Consider the following 26,917-nt stretch of genomic DNA (forward strand, 5'->3'; position numbering starts at 1 on the left):
ATGTAAGAATGTCTAGGTACCCATCTTGGGTCCTAGACTATTAAAGGACTGAATAGCTTACTAGCATAATGAGCTGAATAGATCTGCTTGGCAGCCAGCTAAAAGTTAAGTATAATTACTACAAGATCTGAGAGCTCTTGTAAAAAAATTTGGTAAAAAAAATTTAGCCTGTATATCAACGGAATGAGGTCCTTACGGATACGTTAAGGAAGAAAGTGAAGAGACTGGGATCCACTGGGGAGAGGTATAAGCTGAAAGAGAATCATGAACTATTAGAATATCAGTATACCCTTAGACTTTAAGCATAAAGACCTAGAAACCATGAGGGATTATACAAAGTTTGGGGTATGGTTGGTGCTACCTGTGTATATATAGCATGAATGAGCTGGTAGCTCAAGACTGGAATGACACGGCATATTCACGTATGCTCTCTTGAGTGAGCAGGCACAGCAAGATTAGAGAACCACCTGGTGGCTTGCCCAGGTATAGAGTCCCCAAGCAGCTGCTCTGACCACATACCTCTAGTGCTAGTAGAGGAAATACTGCACTTTGGAGACCCAAGCTGATCTGTTGGGGATAGGGAAGGGGAAAGGGGACATGCTTCCATTTTTTAATGTGTTAAGTGATCAGACACATATACAGAAGGAAAAAAAAACTCCCAAATTTTGACTTTGTTAGCACCATGGTCTTACCGGCAAGGTGCTCTGCCCTAGTGTGGCTGGGTTAGTAATACATTAATATATTATAAGAAAATTTCATTACAGCATCATTCTAACCAGAGGTTGCTTCCTGTCCTTTCTATCAGTCAACAAACATTTACATGCCAGGCACTATATCTCTGCTGAGAAGCAGAGATATAAAGAAAGATATAAAGAAACAATCTCTGTTCTCAGGGAGTTCATATTCTAATGGGGGAGGCAACATACAAATAACTATGAACCTACATGATATAAATGGATATATGTACACATATATACACATACATACATGCATACCATACATATACATATATGTGTGTGTGCATATGCATGTATGTATGTGTGTGTGGTGTGTAATGTAAATGGGAGGTAATCTCAGGGGGAGATTACCCTCCTTTTCTTCCATATGTCACTAAGCTGATATACTGGATAACAGAGTCAGGATCCAAAAGAATCTTGGCAGAACATTTGGAACTCAATAGGGATAAGAATAAAGACTTCCCCTTCCACAAAAAAAAAGTCAAATTCAGATGTAAAAGATAGAAGAAACATGATTAGATAGCAGTTGTTCTGAAAAAGATCTTGTGGCTTCAGGGTACTGCAAGCAATGTCATGCAGCAGTCAAAAAAAGGCTGCATTAAGAAAAGCATAGCTTCCAGAAATACAGAGATGATGGTTCCGCTATGCTCTCTCTACCCTAAGCAGACCTCATCTGGAGCATTATGGTCCTTCTGTGTTCAAACCCCAGTTCTGCTAGTTATTGTTTATATGACTTTTACCAAGTCACATCATCTCTGAGACCATTTTCCCATATACACACATCCTGTAAAATAAGGAGAAGAGAATACCACAGTGTAATAGAAAAAGCCCTGACCAGAGGACCTTTTTTTTAAAATTCTGGCTCATTTACTTGCTCCTATCTGATCCTGGACAAGTCACCTTACTTCTCTTGGTCTTTGGTTTCTTCCTCAGTAAATTGATGGGGTTGGACTGTAACTTCTAAGGTTCCTTCATCTCTAACATCACTATCTATGATTCTGTGATTTTACTAAGGGTTATGGTTCTTTCATTCAATCTATTAACACTCTATAGAAAAATGTTTCTCTTCTTTCCCTACAAACTGGTGTTTTCCATACTCTCATGCAGAACAACTATCTTATTAGACATGTTCCCTTCCCCTTAGTCCCTTTGAATCCCCCTTAAGGGATAGTCTTCTTCAGCTAGTGGGTAAAAGGCTTGGCCCCTTAAGAACAACCATTCTTATTTACACATCTGCAGTTCTAACATTAATGTGATTGGTCCATCTGTCCATTTTATCATCCCTTATATCCTCGCTCAGTTTGAATTTACTTTCAATTTGTCACACTTATATTCATATATGTATATATAACCTATATATGTACATATACATACATACACACATAAACATATGCATATTATATACATAGACTACAGATGTGTGTGTGTATATATATATATATATATATATTTATATATGTGTGTGCATATTTTTTCCACATGGTTGGGCAATAGGTATTCTCTCCTCTCTTACTCATGTGTTCTCCTGGCAGGAATCTGAAACCTTGAATATTAATCCTAGTAAGTAAGTAACAAACATAGTGTCATATTCATACTTGGCGAGGACCTGCAATCCCTTGCAAGGACTTGTACCAGGAATAGTTACACATTAACACAAACTTTAATATATTGACTTTGCATTCTGTATATTTGGCTTAGCCTACCCTACCTGCTCCTGAACCACCATACAGGGATGTTTTTTACACATGTTTTACAGGCTTTGAAACAGAGCCAGATCACTTTAAGTTTCTTGTCACATCCTGCCATTCTCCTATGCCTTAGACTTTTGTGGTCCAATTATACCCTGTAGCCTCCTTAAGAGCTGTTCAACAACTTGTGAGAAGTATCCTTCCTTTCTTTAATTAAAAAAAAAATTTACCCACATTCATGCCTCAATATGCCATCATGAACTACAGGACCTTGGGCAAGCTACTTCCTCTCGTTGCGTGCCAGTTTCCTCATATGTAAGATGAAAAGTTGGGATATTATGATCCCTAACATTCTTTCTAGCTCTTAGACCTTGAGATTCCCTTGTCAGGATTGGGAGGGGGAGGAGTAGAAGAAAAGTGAAAGATTTCAATATTCAGACCATCTGATATCCGAATTATACAATTTTCCTTTCTGCAATATACATGTCACTATACCCATCATGTTGACTCACTTACTCAGATCCATAAGGTCTTTTTTTCAACATTTTCTCCCCTTTCAGAGTCTCCTCTTCACTCCAATTATTCAATACCTTATGCTAACCTTATAGATAAAAATGACCTAATAAAGTAATTTACATTAAGCCAATAAGGATGTAATAAGGATGTAAAGATGTCAGACTCAACTGCAGGAGGCCCAAACCAGATTAAAATATAATTAGGAAAAGTTTAACAAAATAAATAAAAATACAACATAGATAATGTTAATTTGTGGTTTTCTAAGTCAATATGTTGCACGAGCAGAGTTCCTTTCTATTTGAGTTTGATGCCACTGATTTAATACATCACCTCTGCCAAAATTATTTGTGTTTTCAATAGGTAACCCCAAAGAAATGAATATCTAAAATAGGGGTTCTTAATCTGGAGTCTATTAACTTGGTGTTTTTTTTCTTTTGATAATTGCATTTCAACATAATTGGTTTCCTTTGTAATTCTATGTGTTTTCGTTTTATGTATTTAAAAACACTATTCTGAGAAAGAGTCCCTAGGCTTTACCAGACTGCCAAAGCAGTATATGTCACCAAAAAAAGGTTAAGAACCCCTATTCCAAAGGTTGAGTTTCAGGTGCCTGAATGAGGAATATATTTATGGCAAAAGGTCATTCTAGGCACCCCTAAAATAATACCAGATATATTAGTGCCTCTCCTACCTGTAAAAAAAACAGCAGATCAGATGACACGGGAATTCTCCTGTAACACTTTGCAAAAAGGAAGAATTCAATATTAATCCAGGACCACCTTGGACTGTGTCCAAAGAGGCTTAACTAAAATTTAAACTTTGGACTACTGAAATATCAAGAAACCTAATGATCAGACCATGTCATTTATGAGGCGCAGCACCCTGGCATGAGCCCTAGGGTATTTCCTTAAATGTAATCAGTTCCATCGAAAAGCCTCAGGTTCATTATAAAATGATTGCATTGCAGGTTTCACTTCCTTATGAGAGATATCACCAGCATGAAATATATGCTGTTTCACCTTTCCAGTTCTGGTTTGTTTGGGATTTTTTGTTTGGTTTTTGCTTTGTTTTCTTTTTTTATCAGACCTGATTCAATTGGTATAGGGAACTGTAGGCAAGGTAACTTGCTTCCTGCCAATGTAGGTCAGCAGCTGTGTCACAACTTACAGTTTTGATAGTTACTTGGGCCAATGAGTGGTTAAATGACTTGTCTAGGGAAGCAATAGATGGAGTCCTTAGAGTGCTAAACTTAGATTCATGGGATATGAGTTCAAATCCCAGTTCACTACCCATGTGAATTTGGACAGATTATCTAAACTCATTGAGTCTCAGTTTCCTCATCTATAAAATAAGTTTATTGGAATGATTACCTCAAAGTCCCTTTCACTTCTAAATCTATGATCCTAGGACCCCAGATCTTCTTCCTGATGCTTATATCATCTTTCTATCCCCTAACCTACACCTGCCTCCATTTCATTAGTCCCATTAAAAGTGTTCTAAATTGAGCTCAACATTTTCTACCAGCCCCATCTACATTCATTATGACTCTTTGGTACATTCTATTTATAGCAGGAGGCTAATGGGACACAAATTGAATTCATGTTAAAAAGATACCTAAGGAGGGAAGGCAGAATGGCCACAGTGCTGTTTTTAGGACTAGGATTTTAGCCACGTCTATTCTCTAATTTCTTTTGACCTGTTGACACGCTCATATGCACGCCTACAGCAGAGTCATCCCAATGATAGCTGTCCATGATGAAGGAGCAAAGTGACTTCAGTAGTCAGTCAGTATTTGGAGACAGATTAGCCATTATGGATGGGACAGGGTCCGAATTAATGAAGGGACCCTAAAGGCAACATTGTGAGGTGACAATGAGGCAAGGTAAAAATCTGTTCAAGACCTTAGCCCCACACTTGATTCCTTTCTCTTCTGTGCCTTCACCTAAATTTCTTCCCTTTTCCTCTCCCTATGTGTGTATGTATGTATGTGTAGACATGCTCCATATTGGAGAAAACTCTTCACTTGGCTTGTTATAGACCACCACTACCACTAGATACTTGTATCGTTTTTCTAGTCCCTTTCATAGAAAATTTATCAAAGGTGGATAGTGTACATTCCCTTCTTCTATTTCCACACTATTTATTCCTCCTTACTCCCCTACAATCTGGTTGCCCACAACCACTGTTCTACTGAAATTGGCTTTCCAAAGGGTGACCTCCTACACACACCAGGTTTAGAGACCTGTTGTCAGTTCTCATAATCCTTAACATTTTTAAGAGTAGCATTCTTATTTAATTACTCTTTTCATTTCCTAACCATTTATTTAAAAATATGGAAGACTTCATGGATCTGCATGTCATCCTTGAACAGGGACCATACTAATCTTCTCTGTATTGTTGCAATGTTAGAATATGTGCTGCTGAAGTAAGCATTTGCCTTAATTTTGCTGCAGCATTTGGCACCATTTACCACATTGTCCTTCCTGAAACTCTTTCTTTCCTCCCTTGGCTTTTGGACACAGCATTATTCTGATTTTTAGAGTTTATAATTCAATTCAGAAAACATTTGTTAAGTGCCTATCACAAGTGAGAGGATTTTAACCTCTAGAATTACACTGTAATTGAGCCTTCTCTGTCTCCTTCTAAGGCTCCTCTTTCTCCTCCGGTACTTATTTTGGACATTCTGTCTTTCCCTCAGAGTATGAGGCCAATTTCATGGCTTCACCCAGCATTTCTATTCAGGTGATTCTCAAGTCTATATCTCTAGCTCTGACTTCTTTCTTATCCGCGCTAAACCCTAGCTAATACTAAACATCTCCAACTGGACATTCCTACCAAAACTACAAATTAACCCTAAACTCATCTTCCCCACTAAAACCGACTCTCTTATTTCTGAAGCATTGGAATATGACATTTGTGGAGGGATATTGTATATTACCTTGATTCATTTAAATTTATAATATTATTGAAAAGTTTATTTAATTTAAAACTAATTGGATACTACTAACTTAAATTATCTCCATTATTGGCCATTAATGGCTATTATTGGCCATTCAATGAAAGCCAGAGTGATTTGGGTTTTAAGGTGGAGTCAAGTAGTTCCATCTTTAACACAATGGGCTTTTAAAAGTCTTCCTTTTCTGAGCTATATTTCAAGAAATCAAAAATGAAAACCACTCAGGGCAAAAAGTAAATTGTCCCAGCTTTTTGGAAAAAAAGGAGGAAGAGGAGGAGAAAAGAGAAAGAGGAGGAAGAAAAGGAAGAGGAGGAGGAAGAGGATTCCCCAATTTGTGTTTGAATTAGCAGGTCGGGTCACCAGAGGGACTACTACTATCAGATAACATGACAAAGACAGTTAAGACAAAACCAATTCCTAAGACCCTAGTTCATTCCTTCCTACAAATATAGTCTCCATGCAAGGAGTAAGCTTCAACTTAGATCACCATAACTATAGTGAGGCACATGTTTAAGAAATGTGTGTGTCACACATATTTCCTATAGTCCATAGTACCATGCTGCAACTGTAGTCGCTCAATTAATACAGGGCTTGTTGAGTTGATTGAAAACGCTACCATATTGCAAGCTGAAGAGATAATGGGTGAGTTAGTTTGCTTCCAAGGGTTTACATTCCAAGGCTTTCCAAAATCATCCCCACTTTACTTCATCCCCTTCCAGCTAAAAACCTATTTTGGCTTGCAGCCCCAGTCTCCAAGAGTATTCTCCCAGAATGGGAATGCCACATGTAAAAACACTTCTTCATCTCAATTTCCCCCAAGGATTGGTGATAATTACATTATTAAACTATTCATGATACCCACATACCTCAAGTAGTATGGTTCAATCATTGTCATTTGAACCACAAATCATCTGAATCCAGTTCCTTACTCTTTCCACTGATGTGTGGTAAGAAATTTTACAAGTAAATAAATCCTTACTCCCCATCCCAATCAATTCATTTCAACCCCTGTCCAATTCATTTTCCCAACCCCCAGAACCCATTTACAAAATGGGAATAAGAAGGTGATGACCTTGTTACTTTTAGGAAGAAAAATAACAAGAGAACTTGCCAACAGCTAATGTCTTGTAAAGTATTATGCCTAATCCTGATGGTAAGAAGAAAGTAAATTGTTCCCATTAAGGAAAAGGAAAAAGTCATTTAGGTCATAAGATTTCTTTTTTTTCTCATAACATTGTAGAAGATAGTAAAAAAAAAAAGTATTGTCGGCAAAGATAGATAAATCACCGCACACACAGGTAGGATAGGAACAAAGGTTTCCAGGGCTCCTCCCATTACCTGGTAAGCAGGTGTCTAACAAGTTTGTTTAGAGCTATTGGAAATATATGCAGTTTCTACTCAACCTTCTCTTTAGGAAGCCAACTTGGAGTGCCACACTTGGAGTCAAAACACTTGAGTTCAAATCCTGCCTTAAACACTTGGGATCAGGGTGGTCCTAGGCAGTCACTTAATTTCCTTGGTCCTCAGTTTCCTTATCTGTAAAAGAAGTAGGGTCAGGCTCAATGACTTATAAGGTGCCTTCCAGCTATTAATCTATGATCCTATGCTCACCTTGAGGTGAGAGGACAAGATAGAAGGTGGGAGCCACATTACTTAACATGAGAAAGTATCATAAATGTGTAGTAGATCATGAATGCGTGTTGCTTTCATTTATTTCTGACTCCTCAAAGTTCATTTTGGTGCCATCATCTGGTAAATCTATGATCCACATACATATTAATTTGGAAAAAGAATTTCAGAGAATCCAGTTTGAGTGAAGGATATTTAAAATACAGAGCAAGTTTGCATTGTAGATAAACTATTGTGAACCCCTGATTGTCTGTACTAACAGAGGAAGGGGAGCAGTGGAATGGATGGATAATTTAAAATAATTCATATTTGACCTTAGAACATATTTTTGTCCGTACACTTAAAACTATTGTGTCTGTTCTGGAAACTCAACAGTACAACAAGCAGAATAATGAAGAATGAAGGATGAAGTCAGAAGGAGGTCTAAAAACACAATTTGGATTTTTTTATACTAAAGACAAACATTGCAATTTTTACCTGGAACAAGCAGCACAAAAGGTACCTTAAATTGATGAAGCAGTTGGGGAGGAGAAGAACCCTGACCCTCAAGGAAAGGCAGAGATCTTGGGACACTAAATTGAAGCTAATGCTGGAGACAGGTGACATTAAACTATTACAACTTATGAAAACCTGGGTATGAGTTAGCTTATCACATGAATCAGCCACATGACAGGATTCTGAATAATAGGACATGGAACAGATTAGTTTTGGGGTAAACAAATCTGTGGCTGATCAATCACTCAACTCACATTTATTAAGCATTTACTGTGTGCCACAATGCTAAGTGCTAAGGTTACAAATAAAAGCAAAATCATAGCCCCTACCCTCAAGGAGCTCACATTTTCATAGGGAAGATGGGATGGGCTCTAAGATGAATCATTTTCAGGTTTCAGCAGATGATTAAGTGTGTTGGTTTAATGGGATATATCATTTTTGAACTCTTCATTGTGTCCATTTATTGTATTAACAATTTTCCATTGTCAAATGTCCTGTTCCATTTTTAAATGACATCATTTTGGAGGCAATAATTTTATCACATTTGCTCTTTTTTACTTCATTCACCAACAAAATTATCCTTTCTTTTCTCCTGTCCTTTTCCTTATCTGTCCTTTGAGTTCTTATATACTTTTCTCATTATTCTAATTCTGTTTTCACATTCTTCTGACTTATTTTGTTACTTCTCCAATATCCCGTTTAGGTATTCTTAGTCCTCTAATGTTATTGATTTAGTCCCTTTTAGTTTTATTATCCTTACTTGACATTTTTTTTCTTGACCTCACATTCAAAATCAAAGTCTATTACACTCACCTTAAAAAAATCCATAGTAGAGTTTTCTTTGATTATTAGTCAAATGGTGTTAGTAAAGAAAAAACAGATGTCAGAGGCACAGCTCCTACATGTCAAACAGGTCATGTTTTAGGAAAGTGTAAAGGGACAAAGACTAATATAGTCCCATCTCCAGAGAAACTCATTCTTTTTCTGTCTCTGTTAAAAAACAAAAATATCAACCAATGTCAGAAACATGCCAGGGGTATTGATTATCTGCCAGATGATGAAGTTAGAAATAAAAGTAATTTGGTACACCTGTAAAATATCTCAACATCAGTAAATCATCAGCCTAAGTAACAGAATTTCATTCCCTAAGTCTTTAATTGACCCATATGTTAAGTCATTGAAAAGATGAGTCAGGCACTCTAGTAAGGCCCACTGGTATCTCAATACCTCTGGAGTCAGGGAACCTGGATTCTAATGCTGCCTCTCTTGTTTACTCCCTGTGTGACTTTGGACAAGTCACTTTCCTTATATGATAAATGACGATAGCATTTAAGGTCTTTTCTAGCTCTAACCCCTATGAACTCCTCCCTAACGTACTTGCTTTTTCTCTTTTCTGGTGATAGACATATTGACAAACACAGACACCATCTGGCAGTGCACTCCATTCCTGTGGCAAGACTGTTTTTTGACAAAATTATTAGTCATAGATCATTTTTTAAAAATACATTTACGTCTCTGGAAATAAAGGTTGGAGAAAGCCATTGTCAATCCATGAACATCCTTGATGACTTGTCTCAGGGACTTTCATAAACTAAAAGAACTTATTCTAGCAACCAACCTTGTGGTGATGTTTCTCCATACTTAGCTAGGTTGATCCTTAGAAAGCAGAGACACATATCTGAAGCCTTTCCAAATATAGCCTTCATAAACTCTTTGGATCCTTAACCCAACTCCTACTAGCAAATCAAGTCCACAAAAGATACTTCCTCAGGGTTCTAGGGGTACCACTGAGGGACAATGGGGTTCTTCTATTACTATTGGCTTTAACTCCTATTCCCATGTGTTTTCCCCAATATCAAGTGCCAGTTATAGCTAATATCGTCCCTGTATCATTGATTGACCTCGTGATTACAGCTGCACTATCAATTTAACCAATTAACAAGTTAGCTTCTTATAAAGAGATAGTTACTGAAAAGATATAGCAAGAATGCTGTCCATACTCCTAAGAACTTGGCTCCTATTGGCAGCACACCATTACACCAACTTGGTAGGGCCTGCCAAATCTTGAACTTCACTGGTCGAGCCTTCAGAACATAGGGGTCATCATTATCCTCATAGCACTCATTGATATGAAAGTTTTAGTCCAACAAACAAAACCTTTTCTCCTTTCTAGGGAAACAGTTACAAATGGCAAGATCATAGATTTTAGAGCTGGAAGGGACTTTAGAAGTCATATAATAGTCCAGCCCATTCATTTTATAGATTAAGAAACTGAGGCCTAGAGAAGTTAAGTGGCTTGCCTAGAATGACACAGTGTCAGAGACAGGATTTAAATTCAGGTGATTCTGACTCCAAGTCCAGCATTCTAGCCAAACTAGGTTGTCTCTCAGTTAATATATATTTGGGGAAAATTAAAAATTTGTTATAATGTCATTCTTTTGCATGAAGCAGGTGAGTTTGGCTAGGTAAATGTCTAAGGCTGGATTTGAACTCAGGTAATAATAATAGTAATAATAATAATAACTAACATTTATATAGCATTTACTATGTTCCAGGCACTGTGCTAAGTGCTTTACAATTATTATCTCACAAGAACTCACAACAACTCTGGGGGGTAGATGCTATCATTATCTCTATTTTACAGATGAGGAAACTGAGGCAAACAGAGGATAACTAACTTGCCCAGAATCACACAGATAGGAAGTGTACGAGCCCAGATTTAAACTCAGGTCCTCCTGACCCCAGTCAGCCCACTATACACTGCATTATCTAGCTGCCAAAGGTGTGTAGAAAATGGGAAAGGCATTCTCTTCTATTCCAACTCAAAACTCTGACGATCTTGTAGTGCTGCACCTGGGATAGGAAGACTTGAGTTCAAATTCTGCCTCAGAAGCATACCAGCTTTTTGACCTGGGGCAAGTCACTTAACCTCTGAGACTCTTGGTTTTCTCATCTATAAAATGAGAATAATAATGGTTATAGATAGATAGATAGATAGATTAGATAGATAGACAGATTAACATAGATATACAAACATATATAATGTGTCATTATATAATGATAACATAATATAATGGCACATTATATTACTTTGTCATTGTTATAATGGCATTTCATAGGGTCGTTGTGAGGATCAAATGAGATAATGTATATAAAGTGCTTTGGAAATCTTTTGTTTTGTTTTGTTCAGTCATTTTTCAGTCATGTCCAACTCTTTGTAACCCTATTTGGGGTTTTCTTGGCTTACTGGAGTGGTTTGCCATTTCCTTCTCCAGCTTGTTTCACAGATGACAAAACTGAGGCAGACAGGATTAAGTGACTTGCCCAGGGCCACACAACTAGTAAGTGTCTGAGGACAGATCTGAACTCAGGAAGATGAGTCTTGCTAACTCCAGGTCCAGTGTTCTATCTACTGTACCACCTAGCTGCCCTTTGCAAATCTTACAACTATCTATAAATGTGAGCTGTTATTATTATCTCACTCAAATGTCTCCCACACAATTAAATATGATTATAATAACTTATACTAATTCAGTACTTTATGGTGACAAAATCTTCCCCCACCGTTACCTCTTTTAATTCTGGAAAATCTGGAAAGACTTACATAAACTGATACAAAATAAAATGAGCAGAACCAGAACGTTCTACACAATAACATCAATATTGTACAATAAAGAACTATGAAAGACTTAGGTATTCTCAGCAATATAATGATTTAAGACAATCCCAAAGGACTTATGATGAAATACGCTATCTGCCTCCAGAAAAAGAACTGATATTGTCTGAATACAGACTGAAGCATACCATTTTTCTCTTTCTTCTTTATTTTCCTCTTTTTTTCTTTGAATCTTCTTGTACAAAATGAATTGCACATATATACCCTATATCAGATTGCTTGCCATCTCAGGGAGGGGAGAGGAGAAGGAGAGAGGGAGTGAATTTGGAACTCAAAACTCAAAAACATGTAAAAAACTATTTTAATATGTACTTGGGAGAAAAAATTAAATATTATTAAAAATAAAAAACACAGGGTCATAGCCTAGTCCATTCCTTAACTTAACCACCACCAGGAAAGAGCCCTGATGGAACTCTCCAGCTGGCTGCCCCATTGGCATTGGAAACACAATGTGTTCAAATTTGTCATCTCCTGCACACCAAGCCTTCCCTTCCTCTGAACTTCTCTATTTCTGCAGAAACCATCCTCCCAAAAACAAAGGTTCTAAATTTCAGTATTATGCTTGCTTCTTCCTGGCCCATCACACCTTCATATGTAATCAGTTGCCAAATCCAAGTAATTCTACCCCTACAATTTCTCCCCACTGCTTCTCCTTGTTTTGTTCACTCAGATGGCCATTACCTCACCCTACCAAGTTCAGATCACTTTTTTATATAGATTATTATAATAGTCCACTAATTGGTTTCTTTGTCTCCATTCTCCCTTTTCAATACTTTACACTGCTGCCAAAATAACGTTCCTAAGGCACAAGTCTGATCATGTCATTCTTCTGCTCAAAAACCATCAGTGGCCCCTTCTTGTATGTATGATCAAATATAAGCTCCTTATGCTGATACTTAAGGCCCTCCACGAGCTGACTCCAGCCTACATTTCCAATCTTATTTCTCCTTTATGTACTCTCTATTCCAGCCAGACTGGACCCCAAAACTTGTCCCTAACAAAAAGGTGTTCCCCAAACGTGAGATTCAATTTCCAACTTCCATTCATTTGTACAATCTATTTCCATATGCCTGAAATGCAATCCCTCCTCATTTTTACTTTGTAGAATCCTTATCCTCCTTTGAAATTCAGATGAGTGAACCACATCCTCTGTGAAGTCTTTCCTGATCATCCCAAATGAAAGTGTTCTCTTCCTTATTAAATATTCCTAGAGCACTTTGTCTGAATCTCTCCTTTGCCCTCCATCACTTCCTACTAGGAAGGGCAAAGAGCGCTCTCTTTGGCCTGGGATGGTCAGGGGTAGCATTATAGTAAGATGAGCTTGGCCTTGAAGAAAGGCCCAGAAATTTCAACCCCCAAAATCTGCCAGCCAGTAGGCCTAACAGTTACATATTACTTAAGTTAAAGAATTTTGACTAGTCAGTCAACTTCCTACTATGTGCCAGCCATTGTGTTAAGTATCGGGGATACAAAAAAAAAGCAAAAACAATCCCTGGTCTCAAGGGGCTCACAGTCTAAAGGGGGGATACAACATGCAAACAACTAAATTGGGAGTAATTGCATAGATAAAGCACTTAGATTAAGAAGGACAAGGAAAGGCTTCACACAGAAGGTGAGACTTTTGCTGAGACTTGAGGGAAGCTAGGAGGCAGAAATGAGGAGGGAGAATGTTCCACGAATGGGGGACAGCTAGGTTGTGCAACTATGACAATTATTCTCTTTTAATTAAATCCCCATTTGTTTGCTCTGGCAATTGTGGAAGACAGGCTTCCATGAGGTAATAACCACAAAGGATAAGAAAGGTTATTCATTCTCATACTCACCTGCCTATTAGGTTGTACTTCCAAAACCTGGTCTTTTTTTAAGTGTTGTCAGAGTTCAAGATAGTGAAAGAATGAATAGTGCATGAAAATTCTATTTTGGATTATTGATACAATGAAAGCAGGACATTGATCCCATAGAATATTCATATCTAACATTAGTATAGCACTTTATAACTTTCCTAGTTACTTTCCTATTTCTAACTCATTGGATCTTTACATCATCCCTGTGACATACCTGAGAAAGTATTATTATTCTCATTCGACAGAAAAGATAAATAATGGCCAAAGAGCTTTTTTTTGTATTTTTATTAATTTATTTTGAGTTATCAGCAATCACTTCCATAAGCTTTTGAGTTTTAAATTTTTCTCCCCCTCCCTCCCCAAGATGGCATGCAATCTGATATAGGCTCTACATATACATTCCTATTAAACATATTTTCACATTACTCATGTTGTAAGGAAAAATTAGAACCAATAGGAGGAACCACAAGAAAGAGGAAACAAAACAAAATGGAAGAAAATAAAAGAGCAAATATTATGCTTCAATCTGTCTTCAAACTCCATAGTTCTTTCTTTGGATGTGGATAGCATTTTCCATCATGAGACTTTTGGAGAGCTCTTAGATCCTTGCATTGCTGAGAAGGGCCAAGTCTATCAAAGCTAGTCATCGCACAATGTGGCTGTTACTGTATACAACATTCTCCTGGTTCTGCTCACTTCACTCAGCATCAGTTCATACAAGTTTTTCCAGGTTTTTCTGAAGTCTGCCTGCTCATCATTTCTTATAGCACAACAGTATTCCATTACATCCACATACCATAACTTGTTCAGTCATCATCCAGTTGATAGGCATCCCCTCAATTTCCAATTCTTTGACACCACAGAAAGAGCTGCTATAAATATTTTTGTACATGTGGGTCCTTCTCCCATTTTTATGATCCCTTTGGGATACAGCCCTAGAAGTGCTATTGCTGTGTCAAAGGGTATGCACGTTTTTATAGCTCTTTGGGCATAATTCCAAATTGCTCTCCAAAATGGTTGGATCAATTCACAACTCCACCAACAATGAATTAGTGTTCCAATTTTCCCACATCTTCTCCAACATTTATCATTTTCCTGTTTTGTCATGTTGGCCAATCTGATAGATGCGTTGTGGTACTTCAGAGCTGTTTTGATTTGCATTTCTCTAATTAATAGTGATTTAGAGCTTTTTTTTCATATGACTATAGATGGCTTTAATTTCTTCATCTGAGAACTGTCTGTTCACATTCTTTGTCCATTTATCAATTGGGGAATGATTTGTATTCTTATAAATTTGACTTAGTTCTCTATATATTTTAGAAATGAGGTCCTTACCAGAGACACTGGTTGTAAAAATTCTTTCCCAATTTTCTGCTTCCCTCCTAATCTTAGTTGCAGTGGCTTTGTTTGTGCAAAAACTTTTCAATTCAATGTAATCAAAATTATCCATTTTGCATTTCATAATGTTCTCAGTCTCCTGTTTGGTCATGAATTCTTCTGTTCTCTATAAATCTGACAGGTAAACTATACCTTGCTCTTCCAGTTTGCTTATAGTATCAGCCTTTATATCTAAATCATGAACCCATTTTGACTTTATTTTAGTATATGGTTTGAGATTTTGGTCTATGCCCACTTTCTGCCATACTCTTTTCCAATTTTCCCAGCAGTTTTTGTCAAATAGTGAGTTCTTATCCCAGAAGCTGGGGTCTTTGGGTTTATCAAATAGTAGATTACTATAGTCATTGACTACTGTGTCTTGCATACCTAACCTATTCCACTGATCCACCACTCTATTTCTTAACCAGTACCAAGTAGTTTTGATGATTGCTGCTTTACAATACAATTTAAGATCTGGAATAGTTAGGCCACCTTCCCCTGCATTTCTTTTCATTAGTTCCCTTGATATTCTGGAACTTTTGTTATTCCAAATGAATCTTGTTATTATTTTTTCTAGCTCTATAAAATAATTTTTGATAGTCTGATTGGTTTGGCACTGAATAAGTAAATTAGCTTATGTAGAATTGTCATTTTTATTATATTAGCTCAGTCTACCCATGAGCAACTGGTGTTTTTCCAATTATTTAGATCTGACTTTGTGTGAAAGGTGTTTTGTAATTGTGTTCATATAGTTCCTGGGTTTGTTTCGGTTGGTAGACTCCTAAATATTTTATAATGTCTACAATAACTTTAAATGGAATTTCTCTGTCTATCCCTTGCCATTGGGCTTTGTTGGTAATATACAGAAATGCCGATGATTTATGTGGGTTTATTTTATAGCCTGCAACTTTTTTTTTTTTAGTGAGGCAATTGGGGTTAAGTGACTTGCCCAAGGTCACACAGCTAGTACGTGTCAAGTGTTTGGTCTGAGGCCAGATTTGAACTCAGGTCCTCCTGACTTCAGGGCTGGTGCTCTATCCACTGTGCACCTAGCTGCCCCTTATAGCCTGCAACTTTGCTAAAGTTGTTTATCATTTCAAGTAGTTTTTCACTTGATTCTCTAGGATTCTCTAACTATATCATCTGCAAAGAGTGATAGCTTTGTTTCTTCTTTGCCTATTCTAATACCTTCAATTTATTTTTCTTCTCTTATTGCTAAAGCTAACGTTTCCAGTACCACATTGAACAACAGTGGTGATAATGGACATCTTTGTTTTACCCCTGATCTTATGGGAAATGTTTCTAGCTTATCCCCATTACATATGATGCTTGCTGAAAGTTTTAGGTAGATGCTACTTATCAATTTAAGGAAGACTCCATTTATTCCTATGCTCCCTAATGTTTTTTTTTTTAAATAGGAATGGGTGTTGTTTTTTGTCAGAAGCTTTTTCTGCATCTAATGAGGTGATCAAGTAGTTTCTGTTAGTTTTATTGTTGATATGATCAGTTATGCAGATAGTTTTCCTAATATTGAACCAGCCTTGCATTTCTGGTATAAATCCTACCTGGTTATACTGTATTGTTCTTGTTATAAGTTGCTGTAATATATTTGTTAATGTTTTATTTAAAATTTTTGCATCTATATTCATAGGGGAATTTGGTCTATAATTTTCTTTCTCTGTTTTGACTCTTCCTAGTTTAGGTATCAACACCATATTTGTATCATAAAAAAGAATTGGTAAGACTCCTTCTTCATCTATTTTCCCAAATAGTCTATACAGTATTGGAATTAATTTTTCTTTAAATGTTTGATAGAATTCGCTCATAAATCTATCTGGCCCTGGAGATTTTTTCCTAGGGAGTCCATTGATGGTTTGTTAATTTCTTTTTCTGAGATGGGGTTATTTAAGTATATTATTTCATCTTCTGTTAATCTGGGAAATTTATATTTTTGTAAATGTTCATCCATTTCACTAAGATTGTCAAATGTATTGGCATACAGTTGTGCAAAATAGTTCCTAATTAGTATTTTAATATCCTCTTCATTGGGGGTGGATTCACCTTTTTCATTTTTGATACTGGTAATTTGTTTTTCTTCTTTCTTTTTTTAATTAAATTAACAAAAGGTTTGTCTATTTTATTGTTTTTTTTTCCATAAAACCAGCTCTTAGTTTTATTTATCAGTTCAATAGTTTTCTTAATTTCAATTTTATTAATATCTCCTTTGGTTTTCAGTATTTCTAATTTGGTATTTAATTGAGGATTTTTAATTTGTTCTTTTTTCTAGTTTTTTTAGGTGCATGACCAATTCATTGATTTCCTTTTTTCTCTATTTTATTCATGTAAGCATTTGTAGATATAAAACTTCCCCAAAGAACTGCTTTCATTGCATCCCATAAGTTTTGGTATGTTGTCTCATTATTGTCATTCTCTTGAATGAAGTTATTGATTGTTTCTATGATTTGTTGTTTGATGCATTTATTCTTTAGGATTAGATAATTTAGTTTCCAATTAATTTTTAGTCTATCTTTCCATGGCCCTTTATTACATATAATTTTTATTACATCATGATCTGAAAAGGATGCATTTAATATTTCTACCTTTCTGCATTAGATTGTGAGGTTATTATGCCCTAGTACATAGTCAATTTTTGTATATGTGCCATGTACCACTGAGAAAAAAGTATATTCTTTCTATCCCCATTCAATTTTCTCCAGAGGTCTACCATATCTAACTTTTCTAAAATTCTATTCACCTCCTTAACTTCTTTCTTGTTTATTTTGTGGTTAGATTTATCTAGTTCAGAGAAGGGGAGGTTGAGGTCCCCACTAGTATAGTTTTGCTGTCTATTTCTTCCTATAACTCCCTAAACTTCTCCTCTAACAATCTGGATGCTATACCACTTGGTGCATATATGTTTAGTAATGATATTACTTCATTGTCTATGGTGCCTTTTAGCAGGATGTAGTTTCCTTCCTCATCTCTTTTAATAAGATCTATTTTTGTTTTTGCTTTGTCTGAGATCAGGATTACTACCCCTGCTTTTTTCACTTCAGCTGAAGCATAATATATTATGCTTCAGCCTTTTACCTTTACCCTGTACGTGTCCCTTTGTTTCAAATGTGTTTCCTGTAAACAACATATTGTAGGATTATGGTTTTTAATCCATTCTGCTATACACTTCCACTTTATGGGAGAGTTCATCTCATTCATATTCACAGTTATGATTGTTACCTGTGTCTTTCTCTCCATCCTATTTCCCCCATTTATGCTTTTATTCCTCTTTTCTTCCTTTCTCTCCTCACTAGTGTTTTCCTTTTGACCACTACCTCCCTCCATCCTGTCTCCCTCAGTCCCCCTCCCTTCTATTAGCCCCCTCCCTTTTCTTCCCCTTTACTCTTACTACCTCTTCCCTCCCTTCTATCTTCCCTCCCTTTTCTTTCCCCTTTTCCTTCCTACTGCCTATAGGGCAAATTAAATTTCTATACCTAACTGATTATGTTATTCCCTCCTTGAGCCAAATCTGATGAGAGTAAGATTCAAACAATGCTCATCTCCTTCCCTTCTTTCTCTCTACTGTAATAGGTTTTTGTGCCTTTTCCTGTAATATAATTTATCCTTGTCCGCCTCCTCCTTTCCTTTTCTCCCCAGTACAATCCCTTAATTAGATCTGATTGATCCACTTACTTAGATCCATTTAACCCACTTAATTAGATTTTTTTATCATTACATCAAAGTCAACTTATACCCAACCCCTCCATATATACCCCTTTAAAACGGTGTAATAACAATACAGTTCTCAAGATTTACAAGTGTCATCTTCCCTTGTAGAGATGTAAACAGTTTGCATGTTGTTGTGGTTGTTGTCGTTGTTGTTATTTTTACTGCCCTGTTTACCTTTTTATGTCTCTCTTGAATCTTGTATTTGAAGATCAAATTTTCTGCTGAGCTCTGGTCTTTTTATCAGGAAGGTTTGGAAGTCCCCTATTTTGTTGAATGTCCATCTTCTCCCCTGAAATATTATGCTCATTTTCACTGGGTAGTTGATCCTTGGTTGTAATCCAAGCTCCTTTGCCTTACAGAATACTATATTCCTCACCCTACAATCTTTTAATGTAGAAGCTGCAAGGTCCTGCATAATCCTGACTGTGGTTCCATAATATTTAAATTGTTTCTTTCTGGCTGCTTGTAGTACTTTCCCTTTGAGGTAATTTTGGAATTTGGCTACTATATTCCTTTGAGTTTTCAATTTCAGATCTCTTTCAGGAGGTGATCAGTGGATTCTTTCTATGGCTATTTTACCCTCTGCTTCTAGGACCTCAGGGCAGTTTTCCTCAATTTCCTGAAAGATGCTGTCAAGGCTCTTTCTTTCATCATGGTTTTCAGGTAGACCAATAATTTTTAAATTGTTTCTCCTGGATCTATTTTCCAGGTCAGCTGTTTTACCAATGAGGTATTTTACATTTTCATCTACTTTTTCATCTTTTTTTGTTTCTGTTTGGTTCTCAATCTCTCAGAGAGTCATTAGCTTCCACTTGCCCAATTCTAATTTTTAACAAATTGTTTTCTTCTATTAGATTTTGTACCTCCTTTCCCATTTGGCCCATTTTACTTTTTAAGAAATTATTCTCCTCAGTGAGTTTTTGTACCTCCTTTTCTGTTTGGCCAATTCTGCTTTTTAAGGAGTTGTTTCCTTCAGTGTACTTTTTTTTTCCAGTTGGCCAATTGTATTTCTTAAGGTCTTGTTTTCTTCAGTGTACTTTTTTTACACTTAGCCAATTGTACTTTGTAAGGACTTGTTTTCTACAGTTAATTTTTGTCCTTCCTTTTCCAAGCTATTGACTCTCTCTTGCATACCTCTCATTTTTTTCCCAATTTTTCTTCTACCTCTCTTATTTGACTTCTAAAATCTTCTTGGGCTCTTCCAAGAAGGCCATTTGGGCTTCAGACCAGTTCATATTCCCTTTTGAAGTTTCAGATGTGGGTTTGTTGACAATGTTGTCCTCTTCAGAATTTCTGCCTTGATCTTCATTGTCCCTATAATAAGAATCTATGGTCATTGTATGTTTCTTTTTGCTCATAGTGTTTGCTTATTTCCTGGCCTTTAAAAAAATTGACCTCTCCTGCTGGGGCACAGGGGGCATTGACCCAAGCTTCTTGTGTTAGGAGCCCAGGGCCTGGTCACTGGTTTTGTGTGTTGGGGCCTCTGATGCTGGCAGTTGGAGGCTGTAGGGTTCTGGCAGCTTACCTGGTGTGGGGCTGGAATCAGCAACACTGGGGTTCTAGGGGTAGGGGTGGGGAGTCTGGCTTCTGGAGGATGCCTGCTCACCTGGGCCTTTCACTCCTTTCTTTGGCTCCTTGAAGATGGATGTTTTGCTGCTGTAGGATGTTTCTCTGACTGGAGCTTTCCCTCTTGGAGATGTGCTTTCCAAAGTTTTGCTGAGGCACTGGGAGACTTGGCTGCCCGAGAGCACCATGGCATGTGGTGGTTTTCTGAGTCAGTTTCCACTGGTTCCCCTGTCTGTACTGAGGCACTCAGGGGTCCTGGTGTTTGTGCTTGCCTGCTCCACCACCTGGGATTCAGGATCTCCCCCCTGGTATGCTGAGTTGGGGCTTTCTGCTAGCTTGCTGGGACATCTGCCACTCTGTACTGTTCCCCCTCCCCCAGGGCAAGAGGGACCTTTCCCATTAATTCCTCACGCTTCCTGAGCTACAAGACTGCTGCACCCTATCTTCCTCCTGATTCAGCTGTTCCAGGGTTTTTCCTGGGGTGATATTTTCTGGGCTTTCAGAGATTAATAAGGGAAGGTGAGAGTGACGTACTTCTTACTCTGCCATCTTGGCTCCTAGAAGTAGAACTCAGCTAAAGAGCTTTAATGACATCCTAGTCATGTAGCTAACTAAGTAGTAGAGACAGAATCAAAATCCAGTTATCCTGAACCCCAACTCTGTAGTCTATTTAAGTGTTGTGTGTGTTTAAAGTTGAAAGTAACAATTAACACTATTTCCTAAGCATACTCTGTGTATATTAACCACCGTGAGGATAACCCAAAAGAAATAAATAACTTTCTGAAAAGTACTACAAATAATTACATCTGGTTAGACATCAAGAAAGATACATATACAATCTAACATTTTTAATCTATTAAGTATTATTGTATATTCCATTCTCATTTTTTTCATAGAATTCAGTCAGAAATAGAACTGGAACATCTCAATACCCTGCTACTATTTTTATTTATATTTCATACTATTTCACAGGTGGACAATATGTCATTGAATTTTTTAATTTTTTTTAAATTAATGTTTTGTGTTTTTGCATGTTTTGTAATTGTATGTTTTATGTAATTGAATAAAGTATTTGAATTCAAGACCATTCTTTGTAAGCTCACTGAAAGCATTCCTGGTAAAGCTCCAATAGCAGATAGAATGACAGGAATGCTATCAACATTAACATGGTTTTGATGTCTTATACCAAATCTTTATATTTTGAAAGCTTTTTATTCCATATACCTTGGAAATTATGAGTATTTGGTCTGGTGATATCTATTAAAGGATTTTTTTAAGTTTTTATGGATCAATTTTATATTTAAGCTATTTGATTAACAGTTTGGTCTGTGATAATGTATCATTTCCAGGGCAGTTGAGTTTTCAAGGATATTCTGAAGCCTATTTATGTAATAGAGCTTTGTCAGCTCTCAGTCTATGAATGCTTCTATTTCATAATTCTAACCACCCGATCATATTTTGGTAGGCATTCAGCAGGTGCTAAACATTTGCAGTCTTCAGTGATGAAGCCTCATTCTACTCTGTATCAGACTCTACCTTGTTTCAGCTGCACAGAACAAGGTGTCCCTCCCTAGAATAAGCTCATCAATTCTACACTCACCACCATACTGCTAACTCACCCTGATTGACACCACCTCCCTTAGCCTCCTCTCCCCTCTGATTGTAGGTCAGAGTACCAAACTCCTCCTAATGCCTTCCTTTCTAGTGGGCAAGAACTGGACTCTCAGCTCACTCCATTTTGCATCTATTGTTGATCATAGAACAAGACACGCCTACACTGGCTACCCCTTGGTCTACTCCCATCCCCAACCCCACTTTCTTGCCTCCTTTTATGTGCTTTCTCCCCCCATTAGATTGTAAGCTCCTTGAGGTCAAGAACTGTCTTTCTTTTTATTAACTGTATCTCCAGCACTTAGCACAATGCCTGGCACATAGTAAGCACATAATAAATATTTATTGGATTAGATTGGATGTTACACAGTTTCTATAATTTGCATAAATTGCAATAAACATTGTCTGGGATCCTTAAGGATAAGCCTTCTGTAATTTCTGGTAATGACCTAGTCTTGAATTTCCAAAATAATCTCTTCTATTTCCGTAAATAAACTCATATAATCCAGCCATTTGTTCAATATTTTTTGATCAATTTATTATTGCTCAAGTTCATACAGACATCACCCTTGGAGAGTCTTTGGGATCTCAGCTTTTTCATAGGCTCCATCCAGTAACAAATCACTTCCAGTAAACATACAACCAATCCAAAGGTAAGACAGCCTTTTTTTGTGAGGCAATTGGGGTTAAGTTACTTGCCCAGAGTCACACAGCTAGTGAGTGTTATATGTCTGAGGCTGGATTTGAACTCAGGTCCACCTGACTCCTGGGCTGGTGCTCTATCAACTGCACCGCCTAGCTGCCACATGACAACTTTTTTACTCTTACGTTTATCACAGTATCTTACACATTGTTGTTGTTCAGTCATTTCAGTCATATCCAATTTTTTGTGATCCCATTTGAGGTTTTCTTAGCAAAGATGGTTTACTATATCCTTCTCCAGCTTATTGTACAGATAAGGAAACTGAAGGAAACAGGGTTAAGTGACCTGCCCAGGGTCACACAGCTAATAAATGTCTGAGGGGAGATTTGAACTCAGGATGATGTGTCTTCCTGACTCCAGACCTGGCACTTTATCCATTGTGCCACCTAGCTGACTATCTGGCACATAGTAAGCTTTTCTTAAATACTTCTTGATTGATTTTTCAAATAAGTAATTTCTGTTAATTCTGTTCATTTTTGTGGGTTTCTGACCCGGTTATCACATATTCTGAGTACATCTACCAATCTTCTTCCTTTTTGATGAAGAAATATTCATCTTTCTATAACTGACTACAGTGATGGGCACTGAGTTTCAATATTATTATATGTCTTTTTGTTAGGACATTTTCCAAAACTTTTATGGCTCATTTTGTAGTTCTGAAAGATGGAGTATGATAAAATGGTTAGAGATGACTTTGGAACAAGGAAAACCTGATTTCCAATCCCACTTCCAACATATTGACCCCTGGGTGCATCACTTACCTTCTCATACTTTTAGACAACTCTCTAAGGCTATTTAAGTTGAGGAGAAGGTGCTAACCTGAATTAGTAGAGGAAATTTTGTCTTCTGAAAGTTCCTGGTATCAATGAAATTGCAGGTTTAGTCCTTATCCCTTTCCCTGTTAGTTAGGGTTTAATTGCTTTGAACATATTCTTCCCATTAAACTTTGGTTTCAGGATGCCAGTGAGTCTTTTGACACACATAGACAGAACCCTCTCTTTGACAGTTTTATGTTCAATGTGTCTTATCTGGAGAAGACCAGAGCATTTTTAATTATTTTCTTTATCCATTTATTCGATTTGCTCTCTGAATTCAAGCTCAAAGTCACTAGTCTCTATTCTCTTTGGCACACATTGATAATGTTGCATGTACCAAGTCCAAAAGACATTTTGATGTAATTGAGGAAAGTTTCTATGACATGGAGTTCAATGTGTTTTTCAGTAGAACCATGTAATTTGATATTATCTGTATATAACAAGTGATTAATAGGTGTTTAGGTACATTAACTTGCAAGCCATTTTCAGTTCTTTTCAGGAGTAGTGAGAATGGATATAAGGCTAGGCTTATAAGGATTAAATTGTCTTCCTAGAATAGCTGATCTCAAAATGTGGCTGAGGACCACTGGGGGTCCTTGAGATCCTTTCAGAGGTTTTGCAAAGTCAAAACTATTTTCACGATAATGTTATTTGCCCATTAAAATTCTCCACCTTCTTCCAATTATATATCCATGTGAGGCCAGATTTTCTTCACTATACTTCAACCAAAACAACAATTTGCAATAGATTGAATATAAAAGAAAATATGGAAATCTAGCTGTCCTCTGTTCAGTCATATTTTTGCAAATCTTCTAGAGATTAGATTAGAGTAGATGTATTACATGGTTTTGCAAATTCCAAAATATATAAAACAATGCATTCTCATTAATTTTTTTGTTTTGGAAAATATTTTTATAAAAATATATGCTATGTTTATTAACACTTAATGGATTTATTATAGTTATTGAAAATAAAAACATTTTAAATTTTTATGTTTTAATTTCTAATATGTTAAATGTTAATAGATATAATCCATATAAAAAAGCTCTCTGGGGTCCCCAATAATTTTTAAGAGTATAAAAGGATCCTGAAATCAAAAAATTTGAGGATCTCTGCACTAGATACCATATATTATATCAATTATTTTTGATATTACTTTATTAGTGGCATGTTTTAAATAGAAAGCAGGTTTCCATGTGGACGTCAAGCAATTGAGCGTTCAAACTATGTTTGTATCTATTTTATATATTTGCAGTCTGTAGCTAAGCCATTAGGGGAATATCTAATCAAAGGCCTCACAATAATCCATGAAGGTAGTAGAACTGTTACAGTGCTTTCAAGTGGCTTGTTCAAAAATCACTAAATTGATAATGAATTGCTTTTTATGTCCCGACGACTTTTTGACATATCCTTTGTGCTCTTAAACTAATATATTATTTTTATAAGTACTTATCAATTTTGGGGTGACACAAACTGTAAATGTGTTGCATGGAGTACATAAACATGTAATTGGCCTATATAAGAAGGGCTACTTGAGGTCGGACCTTTCTGTAACAAAAAATGATGTCTTCTGTTGAGAAATATAGAATCACATTGTATCAGAGAAGAAGTTGGTAAGTGTTTTGCTGGTAATTCATGAAGAACTATGAAACATTTGAGCCCGTAACTTATCTGGACCTCTTACTTTCCAGATTTCCAAAGAAATTAAGGGTCATCATCTCTCTTTATATAATCATTCTGTCATTCATTACATCAATGAAAACTCTGTTCTGCACATCAATTAGAGGGAGTGCATACCAGAAGCTCCCTAGAGAGGAGAACCCTGCAGAGAGAAGCAGTGAGTTTCTCTCTTAATTCCCCTCTCAACCGTGCCTCTGACTTTCCAGATTTTGACACTATGCCTCAGCTCGCATCTCACTCTGGAATCCCTGTCAGTCCTAGAACCCTTCCACTCTCAAACATCCCTCCACCATGAGAGTCCTTTTCTTCCATTGGTGAGTTCTTTCCAGGTCAATGGGCCCAGGCCAACCATATCCTATTACCCTCCCTTTCCCCTAAGCTTCTGAGTACTCAGACTTCACCACCATGCCTCTACATGGGTACTCAAACTTCACCACCATGCCTCTACATGGGTACATTCTCCACCTCCTTTTCTAGTTCCTTTTTATATGTTTCATTTCCCCATTAAGCTCCTTTTGGGAAGAGACTAACTTTCTTTTTGCTTGATTTGTATCCTCAGCACCTAGGAAAGTGACTGGCACATAGTAAGCTTAAATAAATGCTTGTTGCCTACCTATCTACCTGTAATCAGTACTATTGCCCTTTCCTGAATGATTTGTCAAACCACCACCCAAACAAACATCTCTTTCCACTGAAGGTGACAGACAATAGGAACAGAACAGTTTTGGTTTGTGTCAGGTCCAAAGGATTGAAGATTTTTCAGGCACCCACAAAAATGATGGATGAAGAAGCCTCAATGCTTCCAGCTTCAAAAGAGACACTAGGGCAGACAAGCTTTCCCTGTGACTTATTTAGGGGAATAAAGGTATTTTCGTTGGTGTAACAGGTTTCAGATTGCTGACTTTCATGTGAATTGTTCATAAGTCATTCAGTGCCTACCAAGTTACTTTTTCACCAAGCTATGTTTTAATCCCATTATGGAGAAGTGTGTCTATTTACCTTCACCAGGCAGGTTGAGGTTTTTTTGCCTTTGTATTCCCATCAGAAGAACTCATCAACCATCAAAGTTTCCACATCGTACCCTAACTACATAAGAGCTGGCATCACACTAGAAAACACTTTGGCAAGAAAACAAAACTTCACATGAGAACAAACATAAATGTGGGTTATGAAAGATGTTTCCTGGGCATGTCTGGAATTCCCCTCATTAGCAGGGAATTCTATGAATCTTCCTCAAATATCTTATGCAGAGATCCAACACACACCTTGATATTTTTTCCCTTTCTTTGGTTTGTTCATTTTATCATAAGCATTCTTTGGATCCACAAAATATTGAAGATGGGAACAGGCTGGAGCAGCATTACCTAGTGGAGAGAATATTGGGCTAAAAATCAAGTGATCTGAGAAAATAATTGCTAAAAGCTTTAATTTCCCATCTGCAAAATGGGGATGATACTTCATTGCTCAGAACCTCACAGATTGTCAGACAAATAGAAAGCATCTATACTCAGGTGCTTTGGAATCTTCCAAGGAAAGATGCAATATGTATCCAAAGCCATCTTAGCAGCGACCCAAATTGTACTTACCTATCTACTAAATGGATTAAAATAGCATCCACCTTACAAGGTTGCTTTGAGGATCAATAAGATAACAAAAGCCCTTTGCCAACCTTGTAGCACTATATAAAGGCTAAAGAAGAGAAGGAAGAGGGGGAGGAGGAAAAGGAAGAGTGTCCCACTTTGGAACAGCTCTGAACATTTGGAAGCTCTTATATTGAGCTGAAATTCGCTTCCTTTTAATTTCTACAGCTTGCTCCTAACTCAGCCCTTTGGGGCCAAGCAACTACTTATTTATGTGCACATTGTTTTCCCAAGGATATCTTTGAATCCCCAGTTTAACCA

The 26,917-nt window shown here is 37.0% G+C and overlaps 1 non-coding gene across 1 annotated transcript; it reads right to left on the bottom strand.

Annotated features, from left to right (window-relative positions):
* Positions 1-5,267: 5,267 nt before the first annotated feature.
* On the bottom strand, positions 5,268-5,374 carry LOC114027193. Its single transcript, XR_003567223.1, has one exon. It is a non-coding gene; the product is annotated as a U6 spliceosomal RNA (small nuclear RNA).
* Between the last annotated feature and the right edge of the window lie 21,543 nt (positions 5,375-26,917).

The sequence above is a fragment of the Vombatus ursinus genome, unplaced genomic scaffold, assembly GCF_900497805.2.
Source record: "Vombatus ursinus unplaced genomic scaffold, bare-nosed wombat genome assembly UNPS02014852.1, whole genome shotgun sequence".
In the NCBI taxonomy this organism is placed as follows: domain Eukaryota; kingdom Metazoa; phylum Chordata; class Mammalia; order Diprotodontia; family Vombatidae; genus Vombatus; species Vombatus ursinus.